The sequence below is a fragment of the Natator depressus genome, chromosome 1 (genome assembly GCF_965152275.1).
Source record: "Natator depressus isolate rNatDep1 chromosome 1, rNatDep2.hap1, whole genome shotgun sequence".
Lineage (NCBI taxonomy): Eukaryota > Metazoa > Chordata > Testudines > Cheloniidae > Natator > Natator depressus.
Window position 1 is genome coordinate 199353322 of NC_134234.1, and position 12196 is coordinate 199365517.

Consider the following 12196-nt stretch of genomic DNA (forward strand, 5'->3'; position numbering starts at 1 on the left):
GGCTCAGGAGCCTGGCCCTTCAATTAAGGGTTTAGAAAGCACATAATCCACATAATCCGTGTCTAAATCTTCCACAGAGTCCTTCAGCAAACTTTCCTGATCTGCATTTTTTGTTAAAAAAAAACTATTTATTTTCAGTTTTTCATACTTTGATGAAACTTATAAAACAGAGTTACATTCCATTTATCTTAAATTTTATTGCTGATAGCTTGAGTTTTGATAATCTGATCACGTGGCTACTATTATTAGCAATTCTGGTTTTTGCATTTTCCAGAATACCAAACTCTTCCTTTGTTTCCTTCTCGGGTACAATCCAGCTGCTGCTTTTGTGCCTCTAAGTACAATCCAGCTGCTGCTTTTGTGCCTCTAATCCATGCCACGTTCCCCATCTTCTATTAAAGATGTAAATTTTTAACCTAATGTTAAAAAAAACCCCATACTTCAAAAGCCTTGGTTTTGTCTTGGGCAAGTGTTCCCTGTCACAACACTCAATAAATGGAAGCCCTTTGTCTACATATCTGCTTCTTTTATGTCTATTTTGTTCTGTGTACATTTGGTGAGTTATTTTTTCTCCTAACTAGAAATCTCAGACTTTATTAAGCTAAGCTGTTATTCTGTTATTCTGGAGGTCATTTTCCCCCCAGCAATTCACCACTGACATTTTAGAAACTATATAGGAAATATGACAAAAATCATTATTCCCTCAAAATACTGGTAGGTCCAGAAGTACTGCTAATCTGTGAGCACTTATGATACTTCTGAGATAAAGAAGAAGAGGGTATCCCAACAAGAAAATGCCCAAACCTATTATTAAATACTATGTTTTATTCATTATTATTATTAGCAGTAGTATATTATTATGATGATGATGGTAGCATCTGAAGGCACTGTACACATACATAACAAAAAGATGGTCCCTGCCTCAATTAATTTACAATTTAAATCTGAAATGAGAGGCAACAGGTGGATACAGAAAGTCATGTGGGGAAAGCACAAGATTCTGGGGGGAGAATTAGGACCAGTGGGGCCCAAACTGGTTAGAATCATAAACGGTGACACCTGGGGGCTGTAAACAATTAACACAATGTGTTGGGGAAGAGTCAACACAGCTTTTGTAAAGGGAAATCATGCCTCACTAATCTACTAGAATTCTTTGAGGGGGTGAGCAAACATGTGGATAAGGGTAATCCATTGGGTACAGTGTACTTGGACTTTCAAAAAGCCTTTAACAAGGTCCCTCACCAAAAGCTCGTATGCAAAGTAAACTGTCATGAGATAAGAGGGAAGGTCCTCTCATGGATCCGTAACTGCCTAAAAGATAGGAAATGAAGGGTCAGAATAAATGGCTAGTTTTCACAATGGAGAGAGGTAAATAGCAGTGTCCCCCAGGGATCTGTACTGGGACCAGTGTTGTTCAACATATTCATAAATAATCTGGTAACGGGGTTGTCATAAATATAAAGGGAAGGGTAAACACCTTTAAAATCCCTCCTGGCCAGAGGAAAAACCCTTTCACTTGTAAAGGGTTAAGAAGCTAGGATAACCTCGCTGGCACCTGACCAAAATGACCAATGAGGAGACAAGATACTTTCAAAGAGGAGGGGGGAGAAACAAAGGTTCTCTCTGTCTGTGTGATGCTTTTGCTGGGAACAGAACAGGAATGGAGTCTTAGAACGTAGTAAGTAATCTAGCTAGATATGCGTTAGATTCCGTTTTGTTTAAATGGCTGAGAAAATAGCTGTGCTGAATGGAATGTATATTCCTGTTTTTGTGTCTTTTTGTAACTAAAGGTTTTGCCTAGAGGGATTCTCTATGTTTTGAATCTAATTACCCTGTAAGGTATTACCATCCTGATTTTACAGAGGTGATTCTTTTACTTTTTCTTCTATTAAAATTCTTCTTTTAAGAACCTGATTGCTTTTTCATTGTTCTTAAGATCCAAGGGTTTGGGTCTGTGTTCACCTATGCAAATTGGTGAGGATTTTTATCAAAACTTCCCAAGGAAAGGGGGTGTAGGGTTTGGGGAGGATTTTGGGGGGAAAGACGTTTCCAAGCGGGCTCTTTCCCTGTTATATATCTGTTAGACACTTGGTGTTGGCAGCAATAAAGTCCAAGGGAAAAAGGAAAATAGTTTGTACCTTGGGGAAGTTTTAACCTAAGCTGGAGAAAATAAGCTTAGGAGGTTTTCATGCAGGTCCCCACATCTGTACCCTAGAGTTCAGAGTGGGGAAGGAACCTTGACAGGGGTAAACAGTGAGGTGGCAAAGTTTGCAGGTGATACAAAATTACTCAACATAGTTAAGTCCAAAGCAGACTGTGAAGAGTTACAAAGGTGTATCATAAAACTAGGTGACTGGCAACAAAATGGCAGTTGAAATTCAGTGATGATAAATGCAAAGTAATGCACACTGGAAAACATAATCCCAATTATACATACAAAATGATGGGTCTAAATTAGGTGTTACCATTCAAGAAAGATCTTGGAGTCACTGTGGAGAGCTCTCTGAAAACATTGGCTCAATGTGCAGTGGCAGCCAAAAAAGCGAACAGAATGTTAGGAACCATAGGTGGCGTGTGAGTCTTCCATTTGGGGAAGCTTACACATGAGCACTGGAAGCTCCCTAGAAGTGAGGAGGGGCCACCAGTGCCTGGATCGTGGCCCCTCCCTACCTCTTCCCCTGAGGCCCCGCCCTTGCTCCACCTGCCCCTGCTCTGCCTTCTCCCCCAAGACCCCCCTCTTCCTCCAACCCCCACCCACCTGCTGTTTGCGCCTCTCTACCTCTTCCCCTGAGGTCCTCCCCGCGCCTACCCGCTCCTTTCTGCCTCTTCCCCCGAGGCCCTCCCAAGCCCGCCGGCCACTCACTCCTGTCTGCCACTTCCCCCAAGGCCTGCCTGTGGTGGAGAGGAGCAAGCAGCAGGCATGGGGAACCTCAGGGGAAGAGGCGGAGTGAGGGTGGGCCCTCAGGGGAAGAGGCTAAGCAGGGTGAGGTCTTGGGGAAGAGCATGGACAGGGCCACTGTCTGGGTGCCAGTGGCCCCCCCACTTCTAGGGAGCTTTGTTTCCGGCACTCCAAAGGCAGCAGGCTGGCTTGCCTCCAAAGGGAGGTGATCTGTGCCACATCTGCGGCATTTGCCCTCACGAGTGGCCAGTCTTTTCTGGGGAAGCTGAACCTGCCCCAGCCTCCTATATGCACCATTCATGTTAGGCACCATTAGGAAAGGGACACATAATAAGACAGAAAATATCATAATGACACTATATAAATCCAGGGTATGCTCACAGCTTGAATACCGTGTGCAGGTCTGGTCATCCCACTGCAATACAGATAGACAGATAGATAGATATGAAATGGAAAAGGTACAGAGAAGGGCATCAAAATGATTGGGGTATGGAACAGCTTCTACGTGAGGAGAGATTTAAAAGACTGGGACTGGTCAGTTTGGAAAAGAGGCAACTAAGTCGGGGGGGGATATGATAGAGATCTATAAAATCATGACTGGTGTGGACAAAGTGAATAAGGAAGTGTTATTTACCCCTTTTCATAACACAAGAATCAAGGGTCCCCCTATGAAATTAATAGGCAACATTTTTAAAACAAACAAAAGGAAGTACTTCTTCACACAAAGCACAGTCAACCTGTGGAACTTGTTGTCAGAGGATGCTGTGAAGACCGAAACTAAATCTGGATTTAAAAAACAAAACAGAACACTAGATAGGATAGGTCCATCAATGGCTATTAGCCAAGATGGTCAGGAATACAACTGCATGCTCTGGGTTTTTCTATGCCTCTGACTGACAGATGCTGGGACTGGATGACAGGGGATGGATCACTTGATAACTTGCCCTGTTCTGGTCCTTCCCTTTGACGCATCTGGCATTGGCCATTGTCAGAAGACAGGATAGCAGGATAGTGGGCTAGATGGATCGTCTGTCTGTCACAGTATAGCTGTTCTTCTGTTCCAGCATATACCATGCATACAGCGCAAAAGTAGGACACAGACACCATTTTTCCCAGTCTTCAGCCTACATTTAAAGAGATATTGCCAGATTAAAAGTATTATATTTTCCAAAAGAGCTAATTTCTGTCCCTAATTCCACCTCAAAACATTAAAATGGAAAGAATTTTTAAAACTAAAATATACTTTTTTATATTTATGGGGTTGGGATTGAAGGGGGTGGTTTTTGGCTGTGATGGTAAGAACAGCCCATGGTTTTGGTTTACTTTGCAGTCAGTTTCTAACTGCTTTTAGCTTTAGAAGTGAAATCCTGTCTCTACTGAAGTCAATGGCAAAACTCCCATTGACTTCAATGGGGCCAGGATTTCACCCCAGGTTGTCATATTCTAGCAGAAGACTACAATGTACATAGACAGCACCATTGCAGGCCAGAAACTTTGGCCCTGATCCAGTGGACTCTATGGGCTTGGAACTACAAGTGACACCGACATGAGTCTTCTGCATGGAGGGTTTTCAGGATTGAGTCCTCAGGTACCAGTGGAATATATCTATATTGATGTGTTTATATATATATATATATATATATATATATATATATATATATATATATATATGTGTGTGTGTGTGGAAACATTTCATTTGGATTTATTAAAATCTTATTCAAACAAAACTGAAACTTGGCCAAATTTGACCCGACAGTATTTTCTTTAAATACAAGGAAGAAAACTGAAAGCAAGATAATGGTGTGGAAAGGTTGATATGACACCTAAAGATTTGGAGTGTGATTAGCCTTAGCATTCATCTGTATTGCTAGTGAAAAAGCAGGTTGACTCACAGGTTTCTAGGGGAGCATGCTATGTATCTTTTCTCATTTTTTTGAAGTAGAAAAGATTTCTTCAAAAGGTTTTGGATTTTTTAATTATTGTTCGTTTCCAGGTTTTCAAGCTGCTGAGCCATCATAGACAAGCTACTAATAGTGATTACAATAATCATTTGCATTTATACAAGCATTTATCCCCAAAGAATCCTAAAGGACAGGCAGCCACCGCTTGGTGCCGGGACTGGGAGCCTGCAACTGTTGAATAGCACAAAGGAATGCTGCATAAAAGATTAATTTGGGAAGTGAAGAGGAGCGTATTCCTTGAGTAGCATAACTGTACCTAGGATGACCAGATGTCCCAATTTTATAGGGACAGTCCCGATTTTTGGGTCTTTTTCTTATATAGGCCTGTCCCAATTTTTCACATTTTCTGTCTGGTCATCCTAACTGTACCAAGAACCCAGGTCTCAATGCATGCAACAGGTCTGCATATTTTTGCTGTGCCCATATCATCACTGATATTTCAGCATGTGAAAACGGGAGCAGACTTTGGCCTCATTATTGTTATTTAATATATCTGTGATGGTAGTGCGTAGGCGCCTCAGTCATGGGCCAGAACTCCGTTGCACAAGGTGCTACACAAACACAGGACAGAAAGACAGTCCCTGCCCCAGATATAAGACACAAGACAACAGGTGGAGACAGGGAGACAGATGGGAGAGAAACAGGAAACAATATGAGACAATCATTAATTGACGACCAGTGGTTGTGGGGTTCAGATACAGAATTGTAAGCACTGACTATGAACTGGAGTATCTCTACTGAAATCGATGGAGTCATGCTGATTTACAGCAGCTTAGGATCTGGCTAATAACACTCAAGGATCCCTGGGAAATGTTTCACATATTTTATGTGGATTTTTCCAAACATATAACAACCATTTTAAAAAGAGGCCTCAATCATTATTATTATTTGCATTACTGCAGCACCTAGGAGCTGTAGTCATTGACCAGGACCCTAATGTCATATTTCTGTCAGCCTGCATCTGTAAAAGGAGCACTGAAATATCTCCAAGAGAACGCCCTGTGGTGATCTGCATATCAAGAAATGCCATGATCCAACACCCATCACAGACCCCAAACCTACATTGCCTGGTAACAGACCAGCCAGTGCAGTCAGTCAAGCCCATAGTTAGGGAAGCAAAAGTGGGGAGGCAGTAGGGTGCTGTGGGGAGGCAATACAAATGTTATATGTGGAGTGCCAGGGACCTTCCCTGGCAAATTGTGAAATACCAGGTGCAACTGCCTGCCATTTCTGAGCTTAGGCAAAAATTAAACCACAAAGCAAAAACTGGGAAGACTACCCTCACTGCTACTGTGTGTTTGGAATTCTAGACTAATTTGTCTGTGAAAACTTACAGTCTAGTGAAATATCAACAACTTTGCAGCAAAAACCCTGTGCGCCTGATTCTGGGATGATCCTCTTTCTTTTCAGTTCTACTCCTCCCCCTTCACACTGATCCTGCGTCTAGGGTGACCAGATAGCAATTGTAAAAAAACAGGGCAGGGGGTGCGGGGTAATAGGCGCCTATATAAAAAAAAGTCCCAAAAAACAGGACTGTCCCTATAAAAATGGGACATCTGGTCACCCTACCTGTGTCCCTAGCTCAGGCTCTGTGCAAATTAATTCTGTGCATTCCCGTCCCTCCCAGTATGCTGATCCTGTCTCTTCCCAGTCCCCCCTAGTAAAATGATCTTCTCTCTCGCTCCATTCCAGAAAACTGAACCTCCCATGGTAACTTCACTCTTTCCATCTGTCACCAAATCCTTTGTCACTATCCCTATAGAGTCTGTGTCAAGAAAGAGTTATTTGCGCTAGTTCTTACCTAATGAAGACTCTCTGATGTAAGGTTTCAGAGTAACAGCCGTGTTAGTCTGTATTCGCAAAAAGAAAAGTAGTACTTGTGGCATCTTAGAGACTAACCAATTTATTTGAGCGTAAGCTTTTGTGAGCTACAGCTCACTTCATTGGATGCTGTAGCTCACGAAAGCTTATGCTCAAATAAATTGGTTAGTCTCTAAGGTGCCACAAGTACTCTTTTTCTTTTTGCGAATACAGACTAACACTGCTGTTACTCTGAAATCTGATGTAAGAGTTTCCCTACTTTTATGCTCAGAAAACTCCCTCCAAAATCAAGAGCAAAGTCTGAGCCCACAAAATTGGGAGTAGATGGCTATCTAGAAGGTGGTGCCTGTGATCATGAATCCTTATTTTTTGGTTAGTGAAGAAAACGGACCATTAAGCCTCTTCAAACTGCTCTGCCATCGCCATCCCCCTGCCCTGCAATGCACTCAGTCAGGGATGACACAAGTAAACTGAGATCAGAACTCCCATACTGGAGGACATCACAGACCAATCAAGCTTTATCCTCATGGTGTTCTGTTACAGCAACAAATATTTGAACGTTCACAGCATCCTGTTTGAAGGAGCAGCTCAAGGTGCTTTACAATAAGATTAAAGAGAAAAGTGCAAAAAGGGTCCAGATGGCTATGGGATTAGTAATGTGAAATGCAGCCAGACTCTAGAACACTAGTTTGAGCCTGAGGTCAGTAGCACTCAGATGTTGTTACTATCTGATGGCTGTTTGGAAGGTCTGTTGGAATGGCTGTTGGTGAAGTGTTCACAGCACATAAATCACCATCACAACTGGCCCTAAATGCCCTCCTATCACTAGACGCAGCAGCATTCCACTTTCCCCCTTAGAGGCAGGTCCCTCTGGGTCAAGGTTGAGGTCCATTGGCAGAGCGATGTGTACACATGGGGTGGCCAGCCCTGCTACTGTGTGTTCTGTGGATAAATAAAAGATTTCACTCTCTGGTGCTTTCAGTGATTCACCATTCACCAGCACAAACACACTTAATTTAAGGGGGAAACAGCTAATCCACCAAGTCGAATTATTAATAAATTTAAACTGGTTAAAATCCAGTGAAAACAAATACGTCTTCATTCCACACTGAAACAATGAAGGGTCACTCTGGATTCTAAAGGTAATAAGTTCCATATGGTCTAAGCAATGCATAATGGCAAAAGGGTACATCTGACAGTAATTTTCACACACTAAAACCAATCAGAGTTTTCGTGAATAAGAACTGTAGGATCTGGCCTGCAACTGCTATGTGTTGGTTCTCTGTTTGTGATCATGTCTCTCTCTAAAGGCTGGTGCCAACAATTACAACAACCAGCTATCTATTCAGAGCTGAAAGAATTATTAAACAGTAATGAATTAAATAAATTATACAGTAATAAATCACGAGGACCAGCTGGTATTCACCAAGAGTTTGGAAGGAACTCAAATATGAAATTGCAGAAATACTAACTGTGGTATGTAATCTATCATTTAAATCAGCTTTTATACCAGATGAGGAGGATGACTAATGTGATGCAAATTTTTGTAAAAAGGCTCCAGAGGCGCTCCCAGCAATTACAGACTTGTAAAACCTAATTTCAGTACCAGGCAAATTGGTTGAAACTATAGTAAAGAACCGAATTATCAGACACATAGGTGAACATGATTTGTTGGGGAAGAGTCAACACGGCTTTTGTAAAGGGAAATCATGCCTCACTAATCTATTCAAATTCTTTGAGGGGGATCAACAAATACGTGGACAAGGGTAATCCAGTGGATATAGTGTACTTGGACTTTCAGAAAAATGTTGTAAGGTCCCTCATCAAAGGCTCTTAAACAAAGTAAACTGTCGTGGGATAAGAGGGAAGGTCCTCTTATGGATCACAAAATTGAAAACAAAGAGTGGGAATAAATGATCAGTTTTCAGAATGGAGAGAGGTAAATAGCAGTGCCTCCAAGGATCTGTACTGGGGACCAGTGCTGTTCCACATATTCATAAATTATCTGGTAAAGGGGGTAAACAGTGAGGCTACAAAGTTTGCAGATGATACAAAACTACTCAAGATAGTTAAGTCCAAAGCAATCTGCAAAGAGTTACAAAGGACAATCATAAAACTAGGTGAGTGGGCAACAAATTGGCAGTTGAAATTCAGTGCTGATAAATGCAAAGTAATGCACATTGGAAAACATCATCCCAACTATACGTATAAAATGGTGGGGGCTAAATTAGCTGTTATCACTCAAGAAAGATCTTGGAGTCATTGAGGATAGTTCTCTGAAAACATCCACTCAATGTGCAGTGGCAGACAAAAAGGCTAACAGAATGTTTTGAACCATTAGGAAAAGGATAGATAATAAAACAGAAAATATCATAATGCCACTATATAAATCCAGTGTATGCCCACACTTTGAATATTGTGTGCAGTTCGGTCACCCCATTGCAATATATATATACACACACAGTATTAGAAATGGAAAAGGTACAGAGAAGGGCAACCAAAATAATTAGGGAGAGATTAAAAAGATGGACTTTTCAGCTTGAAAAAGTGGGCTAAGAGGGGATATGATAAGAGGTCTATAAAATCTTCACTGATGTGGAGAAAGTAAATAAGGAAATGTTATTTACTCTTTCATATAACATATAACACAAGAACTTGGGTTCAACCAATGAAATTAATAGACAACAGGTTTAAAACAAAAAAAAAAGAGGAAGTAGTTCTTCACACAACACACAGTCAACCTGGGGAACTTGCTGGCAGGGGAGGTTGTGAAGACCAAAATTAACACAGGGTTCATAAAAGAACTAGATAAGTTCATGAAGGATAGGTCCGTCAAATAGCTATTAGCCAGGATGGGCAGGGATGCAACACCATGCTCTGGGTTTCTGTAACCTCTGTTTGCCAGATGCTGGGAATGGACAATAGAATGGATCACTCAATAATTGCCTATTCTGTTCATTCTCTCTGGAGCACCTGGCACGGGCCACTGTCAGAAGACAGGATACTGGGCTAGATGTACTATTGGTCTGCCCCAGTATGAACACGAGGTACATATGTTCTTGTGTAGCTCAAGTCACAGAGGCTTGCATTCTTAGGGCTGATGGTCTTAAGTTTGATTCCCCCTAATGAATGTAATGTCTGTATGTATGCAAGCCTGGGGGAACAAATAAGGATTATGGAAATGTCTCCATTAACACAATGTCAGAGTGAGGATTGTAGGATATGGCCCTAAAACAGCAACAATCCAAGAGGACATTTGGAACTGTGCAGTCACAATCTCTGAGACAAGGTGAGTGAGGTAATATCTTTTATTGGACCAGCTTCTGTTGGTGTGACAGAGAAATTGATCCAATAAAAGCTATTACCTCACTCACCTTATCTCGCTAATATCCTGGGACTGACACGGCTACAACTACACTGCACACTGTCTCTAAGAGGTAACTTCTCTTTACGATGTGCCTTCCATGTCAACAGAAATGTCTTTAATAACAAATACAAAGTGCAGCTGATCTGAGACAGTGCAAAGTGTTTCAAATGGGCTGATGACACTCACTTCTCTTTCTCCTATGAAGACAAAGGAACCGAGTACTTTGGACTTTGTGGGAGATCCCGACCAATGGGGTGATCAGCTATCTTGCTAGAAGGTAGCGTGGTAAGAATTTTACTTTGAACCAAGACTGTAATTTTGTTAAGTCTTAGCCTACATAAAGCGTTTTTCACTCTGATTTTCTTGTAACCATTTCCAACTCTATCCTTCATACCTGGACTAACTTAAAATCCTATCTCCTTTTGTTAATCAAACAACTTGTTTTACTTTTAATCAAAACCAACCCAGTGCTGTGTGTGAATTCAGGTGATAGGTAACTCCAGTTGAAGTGGTAGGCTGTGCATTTTCTCTTTTTAAAGAAGCAAACAAACCATTTTACCCCCTGAATGGTCCAGGAAAGGGCTGAACATTACAGAGCACATGGATCTGGGAAAATTCAGGACTGGGGATTGTTGGGGTCATCTTGCCAAGTGTAACCAAGGCTGGTGGAGGCCAGAGTGTGGCTGGGGTGTAATGAGCAGGCTGCTGGAATCAGAATGCTGAACCAGAGCTGCAAAGCACACAGACACTCAGGATACGGCATGCTTGTTTGCTGGCTATTGATGTCTGGGCTGTGAGCCACAGCAGCAGAGCATTTAAGGCACCCAGGGTTACACGGCTGATGGTGACACCACACCTCAATGGCCTCGATTGCACCACAGTATGTAACACACATCATGAGACTTGTTATCAAACTGCAAGAGTTGCTAATAATAAATATGCATGGCTGCATTGTCAGCTTGCACTGGGCCTGAATCATGCATTTAGGTGGCATTGGAACAATTCACAAACAGCACAGACAAATTCAAGGGGAAACAGAGTTCTGGATCTCAACTTTATTCTGTGCGCCCATCTCTAATCTGCATGATCAACATTAAAAATACATGTTCCTGGCTCTAAAATTCATTTGTGCCTGCATTTTTCTTGATGGGTAAATGGAAATTGCTTGTTATTTGATTTCACCAGCAATAAAAAAAACTACAGCTTGTTAGTTTTGCCCTACACTAGTAGTTATAGAGAGTGATGAGCCAGGCTACATCTTGGCTTTGCAACTTGCACTTTGTACACACTGTCGTCCAATAAACAGTCACAAAAGTCTTGAAAACCACAGTGTGTGTGTGTGTGTGTGTGTGTGTGTGTGTGTGTATGCCTATGCCTGCACATGTCACAAGCTATTTGACTCACACAATTCACCTGTAGAATATCATCTCTGAATACACATACAAACCATACACTGCAGGTACATGTTCTATGTCCTCATTAGCACTGCATCCGCCAGGTGCCACCACCACAGAAAGAGAGGCTGGAGCTTTCAGAAACGTCTTGTTTTGAATCTCAAAATAAAATCTACAGCCTTTTGGGTTACTAGTAAATTTGAAGAAATAGCCAACTGCTGAGTGAAAGATAATGCAAAATCTGAACATGTCTGTAGTATGTAATTAAGCCATGCCCCACCTTATATATATTTAAGAGGGATTGTATGTATGTGTAATACCGATTTGGGCCACCTGGGTTCTGATTCTCCGTGACCCTTACATGGAGAATTAGTAGACTGGTAGCTGAGAAACAGGTGGCCTTCAGCTGGATTGGCAGTCACATCAGACACCATGTTTCACAGGGGCCGTGACTCTGGAAGGTGTGTCCACTATCAGGAGGAGACATTTAGCCACAACCCTCTAAGGGTGAATCCCCAAAGTACAAGGTATTAGTCAAAACAAATTTTCCACCCCTATGCAGAGTGGGGAATGGAAAGGGGAAGGCAAAGTGATGAAGATGACCTGGGGAAAGAGGCAGAGAAGAGATGAGGCAGCTAGTATGTTGTCTCTCTGGCGAGAGGTATAAAAACAAAAGTATTTGCCTAGGTGTCAGTACAGCCAGGGCCAGCCCTAGAATACAGTGGAACAGCTCCAGTGTCATCAACACTCTCTG

General features: G+C 41.9%; 1 protein-coding gene across 4 annotated transcripts in view; it reads right to left on the reverse strand.

The window, feature by feature from the left end:
* Positions 1-12196, reverse strand: part of LSAMP (limbic system associated membrane protein) — a 1331794-nt gene that overhangs the window by 237064 nt on the left and 1082534 nt on the right. The window lies entirely within an intron of this gene.